The sequence below is a fragment of the Pyrus communis genome, chromosome 13, assembly GCF_963583255.1.
Source record: "Pyrus communis chromosome 13, drPyrComm1.1, whole genome shotgun sequence".
Lineage (NCBI taxonomy): Eukaryota > Viridiplantae > Streptophyta > Magnoliopsida > Rosales > Rosaceae > Pyrus > Pyrus communis.
The window spans coordinates 20,718,686-20,730,009 of NC_084815.1; the positions used below are offsets into that span (position 1 = coordinate 20,718,686).

An 11,324-nucleotide genomic window follows, 5' to 3' on the forward strand; every position below is an offset into this window, starting at 1 on the left:
TTTATACGGTAAAGATCTGCTTGCTTATTCCCTCCAAAACCACGGTACAATTTAGTCAGTGAAATCTCTTGCTCTCTCGTTCCTCTCCAGACGCACTCTCAGTCCTCTACAGCCGCTCTCTCTGCCTCTCGCGCGCTTGCTCTCTCGTGAATCCCAGTTAGTCTTCTCAAACGCCTTCTTCTTCGTTTGAATCCCAGTTCATCTTCTCATTTTTCTTCTTCTTCCCACTCTTTTCTTCCCCCTACTTCTATTTTTCTTGCAATTTTTTTCAATTGATTGAATCTAGTTATTGTTTTCTCTCTAATTATGCAATTGATTATGTAATTTTGTGTTTTAATTAGAATTTTCGAATTTTAGGGTTAGCTGTTGGGGTCGAATTTTAGATTTGTTGTTGGTGTTGAACTTTCATCCATATCAGTATTTTGTTTAGTACTTGGGATTGGGTGTGGAATTTTAGATTCTTCATGAACACCAGCAGTATTCGTTGTAGCTTTCGGTTCCTATCACACTTAGCTCCATAAAAATATGATCTTTTCGCTGCTTCTTCTTCCTCCAAGTTTTTTCACATAAAAATTTGAGCTTGGAACACATTTCATTTTCTTTCTATGATTTCAAATGTGAAAGTCGGTGGAATATGTGATTCTGTAATCTGGGTATATTTTGGTTTGAGTTTTGAGGGTCTGTTTGGTTGCTGAGAAAATCGATGGGGGGAAACTCTGGACCTAAGCTATACATTTTCCTGTGCTTACTGTTTTTGAAGCATTAAACTTTCTTTTTGTATCACATTAAAATAAAAAACTTTCCCTTTTTCTACTTTGTTCATCTGATTGCTCTGCAGCCAAAAGAGCATGATTGGGACTGCTTAGTCAGTGCAGCAATGGTTTCATCTTTTTGCTTGATGGGTTTGTTTAATTCCATGCAGAATTCTGTCTGTGGGTTTTTGGGGATTTATAGATATGTTTGATTAATTGATGCTATTGCTTTGATTGTTATTGATGTTATTTGCTTGCATTTCCCATTTCTTATGATTTAGTTTCACTTTGATGAATAAAGAGAAACTCATTTTGAAGTATGAAATGTGCATCCTGGTTTTGGTTGATGAGTTCTCATGCTATTCCGTTTTTAGTGTTAATTATGCATTTTTGCTTTAATTAGCGGGAAATGTTATTGGCAGTCCAAAAATCTCATTCTACACTCCTCACAATTGTATTTTTCTTTCCAAAGATAGTACGTTTGGAGTGTAAAATGAGATTTTTGAAGTGCCAATAACAATTTCCTAATTAGCCATTAATCATATCTTCTTGTATCCTTCTTATGTCCTTACTTACATGTATAATGTCACGCTTCAGTTACTTAATTATTTGTCACTATCTAATAATGTTATTTTATATTTTCACTAGGCATGGATGAAAGAAAGATTGTGGCATGCTTCATTGTTAAGTTGTGGTACTTGAATATTGTGACTTGGTTGATGATGTGGTTCACGATGAATCATAATTTAGCTAGAAGGCGGAATCAGCAACTTGCACTTAGAAATTCAAGTACCAAGAAAAGGAAGAGGTCAGCTGCTAATGATAATGATATTGCTGTGACATTTAAAGAAATACTTTCTGAATCAATTGAGAAGTTGGGTGAAGTTTTACAAGCTGCTTTTGGAAAAGGAGTGGATCCAAAACCTGAAATTGCTTCAGAATTGTCAAAGATGGATTTGTCTATTGAGGATCAAATCAAGGCACTGAATATCCTTTTCGAAAAGCCACAGAATGAGAGGACATTCTTGTCGTTGGATGGTACAATGAAAAAATCATTCGTACTCATGTTACTTGAACAAAGTAACCACAATTGACATTGGAAAACAACAACAATATATTTTGTTAAAAGCAGCATGCATATCTTTTGTTAAAAGCTGCAACATGTATATATTTTGGGTACTTGGACAAATTGCTTCTTACTGAAAGCAAAGCAGCAGCATACATATAATTTGGCTATTTGGACAAACTGTTTCTCACTGAAACCAACTTGCATTTGTATATTTTGTGAACTTGGATGTGTGGTTGGATAAATCTATATAACGTAACGACTGTAGTTGTGTTTTGTGAACATTCTTTTATGTTATTGGAAAATATTTTGAATTTGATGTATAGAATTTACTATTTTTCTTTGTTATTTGAAAATTTGTGTGGTTTTCAATAGGTATAAATATGAGAAAAGTTCAACAAACAAAGATTTGTCAATTTTTTTTTTCTTCCCTTTTCTTATCTGGTTCAGTACCAAACATAGTGTAAATAATACGATCATTAGTTTGATATTGCACCAAACACCAAACTAATTTAGTCAGTACTACCCAGTGGCTAATTATCTTATCCGATAAAAATAGTAAATACAGTCCGAGCTATCAGAGCCCTATCAGTGACTCTTGATTTCGGCGCAATATCGTTTACTTGCAGCTGGGTCGCTGGGTTGGTTGTCGTTTTTCAAAGCTGTGAGGCCCAGCCCAAATGTGAGGATTGGTAAGACTGGGCCTTGTTTCGGCCCAAATAATTAATACGGACTCGAGATTTTTTTTTTTTTTTTTTTTGTGTGTGTGAGTATATTGATATTTTTATACTAAAAGAATGGCGAGTTCAGCTAAGTCACACAATGGGCATCCTAATTTGGTATCGAATTCGTCATCCACGAAATTCGAACCTAAAACGACTCGAGAATGTTAGGTCACACTATAACATCTTCCCTTTTTTTTCTTTTTCTCAGCTGCCAAACAGGATTTACTGACACGCCGTATCTGGTAAGTATTTTGCCCTTTTACTCACATATTTTCACTGTTTAACTATAATATTATATATTTTTTGGATTGTTTGGATACCACGAAAACCCTGATTTACTAAAACCTTAAATTCAACGAGGCTGGTTGTTTGTTGTTGAATTAGAACTAATCCAACTAGTAATTAGGTTTTATTGTAGGTTAGGAGATTAGGAGACTTCTTACTGAATTTCAAGTGTATATTTTACCCCCATATATATAATGTATAATTTTCTATGGATACTTAAACCCTCATAAAATGCTTGTTAATCGTCAAAATTACATGGTTTTTGAACTTTTATCGGTAACACGTGTTTCTCGGAAACCACATCGTATAAATTGCAAATGGGTTCGAAATCAAAGTCAAAGCGCCGCAAAGCATGCACTAGAGATAGGATCAGTGATTTACTGGATGATATTCTCTTGGCCACATTCTTTCCTACAAGATATGTTGTAAGGACCTGTGTTTTATCACACAGATGGAAACATACGTCGACTTCTGGTCCGAATTTAGCCCTACTTGTGTTTCACAGGATATGATAAGGGTGGTACCACTGGATTTGTAGATCAAGTACTTCTCTTCCTTGGTTGTCAAACATGCATAAAGTTCATCATTGTCGCAGAATAGAGGATTATTTTGATCGTATTGATGCTTGGATTTGCACTGCCACTGGGGGTAATGTTGTTGAACTCGACCTTCAACTTCATGTTTCCGTTGCTGCAGTCCTACAGTCCTACCTCAAATTGTTTCCCGAGGCTCAAGTACCTCCATGTTACAATACCTTACCTTCTTGACTAATTTTTTGACCCAATCAAGAAGCGCTTTTCATGTCGCCCTGCGCTTGAAGATTTGATTATAGATGGACATTTTGCTATATATGCCTAAGGATGGTTCAACCGTAAACATAATTGTCAATGCACCTGAACTGAAAAGACTACAAATAAGTTTGGACGATGTTCGTATGGAAGTAGAGGATGTGGAGAAGCTTTGTATTGTTGCTGATGTCTCAAATCTTGAGAAGTTGGATCTGAAGAGAACTTTATGGTTGCTATTCCTTGAAGAAACTGAAGGCCCCTTTGGCAGATAGGGTTTTGCCTGTGTTAATGTTGATCAAAAACATAGGATTTTGACAGAAATCTTCGATGTCAAGTATTTGTTCCTTTCAGCTTCGTTTTTAGGGGATTCTCATATCAAATATCAATGTACTTTGCCTACACGTCTTTCAGTATGCCACGCTTGGAAATCACTGACAAACGCGCTCAAGGTATCGCCCAAACTGAAATATCTTGAATATCGATGTTCCTTTGCCTACATTTAATAATTTGAACTGCTTGGAGCTACGTCTTTCAGTATGCTACGCTTGGAAATCACTAACAAACATGCTCAATGCCCCTGTGAGCATCATCCTAAGTTGATACTAGATGCCTCAGGACTATTTGCATACAAGGATTCAAGATAAGTTGGAGGCGGCCGAGTACTCGTTGAATCATGGCAAGGTTTTGAATAAGTTGACAATTGATACTTATGATCTTAATGAAAAATTAAAGATGAAGTCGAGCGCAAATTTTCAAGGTTGTATATGGGTTCAAAGACTTGTAAAATTGAGTGAATCCCTTGAAATTTGTGAATGTACTTTTATCTATCCGATAGAACATGAATTTTATCTGCAGTTGTAGCGCAACCTATGAAATCTGTTGTACTTCTTAACCAGCCTTGTAAGTTTGCTAGACAAGGTTAGTTTTGCTATGTTCTAGAATTTAGAACAACTACTCCATTACATTAATAAAATGATTTATTCTTATAGTTGATGAAAATTCTTCATCATTTAATATACCAAGCATATAATGTATTGGAAAACGAAAAAGGGGGCAATTTGGGGGTGGCTATGGATACGGTACTTTTATCTTCATGATCATATTCAAAATTGTGTCGGATAGTTTTTGTTTCTTCATATACGTCTCTATACTATAAATAACCACATCCAAATTGTCCTCAAATGACTGGGTAACCGTGCAAAACAAATTTAACGAGTACAGTTTTCATCCCTAACTAGGTGAGCCTTCTAGTCAGGGAATGGAGTTGGCTAAGGGTGAGCTTGTGCCTGGATCAGCATCAAAGACACTCTATATAAGGCATATCACAACACTAATATATATCCAGAAAATCCTTGCATCATCCCACTATATAACAAGTCGTATTTTAAGTTCCTACTTCCTAAGACTTTGAGGACAAAAACACCAAAAAAGGCAATGACTTTTGACTTTTTTTCTATTAAGTGAGTACTAGGTAAATGAATTAGCAAATTGGTATCAATTAGTATTAAAAAAAATAGTCATCACGTTCTCTGTTTCGAATGTGTGTAACCTTCTCACTTGAGCTCTTTCGTTCTACTTTTGTGAATCTCCTTTTCATTTTGAAGTTTGATGACCGCAACCGTATACTTTCTAAATCACCCTCTAAAGATCAACTCTGCAAAAAAGATAACCAAATAAAAAATCTTTTAACCTTGCAATTAACATTGGAAATTTTAGTGTTTAAGTGAATCAATTCATCTATTTATTGAATAACTATTTCGAGTTTTTTGACAAAAAAACACGATTCGGGTTTAGTTTAATTTTTGCTTATACGATCTCTAAAGGGCAATCTAAAAAGTAAACGATTTCGATCATCAAGCAACAATGTAATAATGAGGAGAGCCGAAAATGTAAAAGGCAAATGTCCAAATAAGAAGGTTGCTAATTCTCTTCCTCTTTTTAATGTGTAATATATAAAAAAAATGTATGATAATTTTTAGCATGTCAATAACAATTCTAAATTAAACTATCAACTTAGCGATGATTAGAAATTTAAGCAAGTGCATCTTTTCAATTTGTGAGAGATACCCTCTTAAAAGTAGTGCTTCTTCCACCTACGCTGCTGGCGTTGCTTTTGCTTCTTCCCTAAGTTCCCTTCCCTATATACTTGGGTTTTGGTCCTTACCTTTTTTTAAGTAATGCCAAACCCTAACACTAATTTCTCAGTGTTTCTCCTTTTTATAGTGTCAAAAAATTAATATTTTCTCTTCTTTCTTGTCTCTTAAAAGGAGAACCCACTGTTGTTTAAAGCTTCACATGTACAATATATAAAATTTCCAATTCTGCGCATGCGATTGGTAAAAAGTAGAACTTGTATAAATGTAATTAGGGTTCGTGGTTTTGAAGTTATAGCTCCTCCAAAAGGGTTTCGAAGTGATCCACCAAAAAAAACCCCCTCCCACGAATATGTTCTTTAGAACTTCCATATGTATACTCGTTTCTAATAATAGATGAGTGAAAAGTTGAAACCATCTAACGCATGAATAGGATCGCATTTGCACCGAAATCCCAACGAGTCTTCTCACGTGATTAGCCACACATGAGAATAGAGGTAGAGATAGCTAGAGAAAAATGAAAACCCACTCATATATCTAAGTTTTCTTACAATAATGTGTATATTTCCCTTAGTATTTGATTAATTACGCAATGAAAATATAAACACAGAACTGGTCATATACAACTAGTTACGAGATCCTTTTTTTCCTCTAAAATATTAATGCTAATTAATTTAAGATAAAGTGTAATTTAGCTGCTAAATTTGAGTGCAGCGTTTAAATTAATGATGGCCACCTAGATTCTTTTAACTAGTGGACAACAAGTGACAATGGTTTGGCACCTTTAAATAATATACTATTGTTTTCATTTATTTAATTGCATGCGTTACTCACATCTTAATGTATTCATATACTTCAGCTTTTCTTATTTATATTATTGTCTTTTTGATGGTTATTGCCCACTATTTACTTCAATTTTTCTTTTGTTGCTAATGCACGTCACAAATTCGAAGCCGTACACTACATTTTAAGGATACAAAACCAAAATTAAGTACAAATTTTAGCTTAAGAGTTAGGAAAACCCCAACACTCTTAAAGGTCCACAAGAGATACGATGCTTCCTTGATCTTAAAATTATAAATATAAAAACATTTTTAGATCCTAAAAGATTTTGATTTTGGAATTCTCAATCTAATATCAATAAATAAGTGAATAATTAAGCAAAAACTAACTCAAAAATCATATATATTTTCTTGTTGGGGCCCGAGTTAGTGTAAAGATAAGAGATTTAGGTGCAAGGTTAGATTAATCTGGACCGTTCCCTCATCGTTTAGTCGTCAAGGAGTCAAACCTCTTCAAAACCCTAAAAAATTTTGAGCACGAAACCAGATCATATCAAATTTAAAGGAGATTTGATAGACATTTTATTATGTATTTCCTGCATGATTGCATGTCATGTGCAATGTTATTAAGTATATAATTAGGTGGGCACAAAAACGACGTGATTAAGATCAAGTTTTGTTATCATATGTATCCGAGTTACAAATATACTTTATTACATGAGGAAATTAATGATTAAAATTAACACGTGAATTAGTATATTCCGCTACTTCAACAGAACACAATAATTAATTTCTCAAGTTATTGATATCAAACTCGCATGAGTGATTATAATGCATGACTTTAGTATATTTAGTTGCAATATATCCGTTTATATTGATACCAAACTTCAATGAATTTGGGTTATTGATACCAACCTTCAATGAGTTTGGGTTTATTTAAGAATAATACATTTTGTCAACCATTTTTGTTTTACAAATTTCCCACATTATACCTCTATAGACATTGACTTTAAAAAAAATCCAATATAAATAGTAAACAATTATTTTTAAAAAAAGTCAATCTAATTGTTCTTCTCTTCCTCCAGCAAAAATTGTCATCCCACATACAGAGCATGTTTAGGTTGTCGAATATCTACGTTCAAGTTGTTCAGAATTTAAGATTTCCAAAACCCTAGCGAGTCGCCACAAAATACTGGATCATCACATGCATAATGTAAGAGGACAGCCATCACAAAACTGCCTTCTTTTGTTGGCTGGAATATTAGGAGAGTGAACTGTCAAAACCTATTGCACATCTTTCACAATTTAAGGATTCATTTGTGTGTTTTTCAAATGACTAAAAACACTTTTAAAAAGAAAAAAAATATTTTTTCATCCTAAAAGCACTTGAAGTGCAAGTGTTTTTCAGGATTCACTTGTGTTTTTACTAAGGATTAGATCAAAAAATATTTCACTAAAAAAAATTTCAATCAGTTTAAAAATACTTCCAAATGAGCCATTAAACTATGATTATTGCATCTTTCATTTCATCAATAAAAAATATGCAACTCACATATGGTTTTTTTTTTTTTGTGAAACAAAAAATATTATCTACACTAAAGGGGAGGGGGTGGGCTTAGCCTCACAATAAATTAGCAATAATGTGGTTTAAATTCACCATTAGTAAGAATCGAACCTAAAACATCTCACTTATAAATACAACGTGGCGTAAGTATGGTATTTACTTGCCTTTTTAATCCAAAACCAGAGAGGTTGCTTGCTTGCCATAATATATAGTTATTCTTTGTATCGCTATTTAATTTCAAGTTGCCGTAGTTATTATTAGAATCTCCCTCCAATAAACCAAACCGGAATAGGATCCTCTATGGATCCTCTTTGTAGGGATCTGAATGATCAATCAATCGTGTCTATTTATCGTATATCATACGGTTAAAAATTAATTTAAAATTGAATATAAATAGTATCTAACGAAAACTGACCGTACGATGTACGATAAATAAACATGATTGATTGATTTCCGAATTCCCACAAAAAAGATCCGGAGAGAATCTTGTCCAACCAAACCAGCCATTTTTCTGAGCAAATGTGATTGTCACATCACCATAAGGTATATCATTTTATTAGTATTTTAATACATGAATATATATTAATATAGGTTATACATGAATCTATATTAATGCTATGCCTTGTTAATCTAATCACAATTAGGGATGACAATTCTAACCGTTAACCCGTTAACCGTGGATAATCGCCCGAATGGATTGGATTTGGATATGAAAATTCGGGTATGGTTTGGATATGGGGAAAAACCGTTAACTTTATTCGGTTATGGTTTTGGATATGGTTATAGGGGTACCCAATCCATATCCGTACCCGAATATTATATATATATATATATATATATTTGATATATATTATATTTTATTCAATTATACCTTTTGAAGTCTTGGAATCATGCCCACAATGTATTCAATTATTCATATCCCTATAGTATTAATTCATTATGCATGCATCAAACCATATACTATCTTTATTATGCACCAAACATCATACATGGGGCATACCAACAACCTCATAAATTCAACACTCTTATTGTTATACTCAACCAAATTAATTCATTGAATCATTTTACATATCAATTATTAAATGTTCCAAGTTTATCAGATTCATCTCTCTTCAAGAGTCTCACTATCAAGAAATTGGTGCATGTTGTAAACTCAATAGGTAATCTTTCATTCTTTTTCATGTTATTTGATTCATGCAAATTATCAATTAGCATCAATTTTTCAGTATGTTATGAGCCCATAGAATTATGCAAAATTAAATCAATAATTGTCTTCTTGTTTGTTGTCATATATTTAGTTTACATGTTTTATCTTCCTTTCGTATTTGTTTTTGTCCTTTTTTCTTTTTTATTGGACCAATTTATCATATTGGCTTATCATGAACTTCAAATATATATTATTATGTTTTTTGTAATTGGATGTGGCTATTTAATGGCAAAATTAGTATCTATTAAAATTTATAGTGTGTCAATTAGAAGAATACAATTTTTTTTTTTTTTGATGAAGATGGATATAACCGATAACCAATTGAAAATCCGTTACCCGGTGGATATGGTTATGGATAATCCCCGATGGTTATTTTGCGGTTATGGGTATGGTTAATTTTCTTGGTTATGGGGATGGATATAACATTTCCATCCCCAAACCGAACCATTGCCATCCCTAATCATAATAGGAAACAAATTATATTTAGTATTTATAACTAATTACAGTAACTCAAGTCAGCATGACACTTAAGTTTAAGGGATTTTTGATATAGACACCTTAGTTTTGAATTTTGCAGATCAAACATCAATGCCTTTTAGTGATTTGATTAAACTTTTTTTTTGTCATAATTTTGGTGCTATATGCACATTATATTGTAACAAATTTCCTATAATCTAACCTTTTAATCAATTTTAAAAAAGGCACAAATGTTTAATCTAAATGATATAGAAAAACTGTAGGGGATTCTATTTTTCTCTAAGTTTAATTAATTAGGTTGCCATCCATATTATAATATGTGAATTAATAATACCATGTATCAATGTAATGATTGAAAAAATATTAAACCAGTTTCCATCCTAAAAGTTGTGACACCATGTGATGAAACTGGAATGCCCTACTACTTCCTTCAGATCCCGAGTGTCCACATTTAGCATTAGTCATTTGAACGCATGTATAATCTTAACCATTTGATTAATCTAAAGGTCTTGAATTATTATATGCCAACCTTGTAATACCCAACTAAAACACCATAACACTCACCCTTTAATTTCTTCTCGATCGATCTCCCTATGGATTTTTCCCTTCGATCATTTGCATCATAACTAGTCTCTTGACACACACTCACGCATATGACAATTGCTTTTGTATGCTAAGTTTGAAAAAAAATTATGGTTTTTTACTACAAAAAATAGTAAATTTATGGAAGAATATCTAGCAGCGGAATACATCATCCTCCCCCTCCAAATAGAGAGTGCTTTGTTGATGTAGGAAGTGAACCATGTAAGAGTGCTGAAAGGAAATATGAGAACACAGAAGGAAATTTTAAGTTTAAAGAAAAAAAAAAAGGGAAGGATTTGATCGGAATTACCTTAACTCGTTTTAATTCAATTGTAATTTTCGAAACTCTTGAGGACAATTTTATGGTATGTTAAATGTTTCACCGTTTTGGAGTGCCATCATAAAACTATCTTCTTCTCTTTTGGCTAGAATACGAGGAGAGTCAAAACCTATTGCACATCTTTCACAATTTTAAACTATGAAATTATGATTGTTGCATCTTTCATTTCATCAATAAATAACTCACGTATAGTATTGACTTGCCATAATGTATAGTTATTCTTTATACTATTAAATTTCAATTTGCCCTAATTATTATTAGAATCTCCCTCAAAAAACCAAACCAGCCATCTTTCTGAGAAAGTGTGATTGTCACAGGGTTCAAAATCTGCTGCTGATGTGGAAGTTAGACTTGTGGTTAAGAGGAGGCTAAAATGCCTCTATGAGTCTTCTCAGCTCCTGGAAGGGATAGATAATCGTGGCTTGCCACCAGTTGTCCCTCCTTTAAAAATAAAAAAATAAAAATCATAAGGCATATCATTTTACTAATATTTTTATACATGCATGAATCTATATTAATATGGGTAATATTATGAGTAACGTCAGGAAGACCAACTTTTTAAATCAAATTTTACAAATTATATGACGTGTTTGTTGATAATTGAATTATTATTCAAGTATTGAATTAATGTGCACATCATATAATTTGTAAATTTAATTTAAC

At 32.9% G+C, this 11,324-nt stretch overlaps 1 long non-coding RNA gene across 1 annotated transcript; it reads left to right on the forward strand.

Moving 5' to 3' along the window:
• Positions 1–19: 19 nt before the first annotated feature.
• Positions 20–2,153, forward strand: LOC137713341 (uncharacterized). Its single transcript, XR_011065297.1, has 2 exons — positions 20–156; positions 1,401–2,153. It is a non-coding gene; the product is annotated as an uncharacterized lncRNA (long non-coding RNA).
• Positions 2,154–11,324: the final 9,171 nt, after the last annotated feature.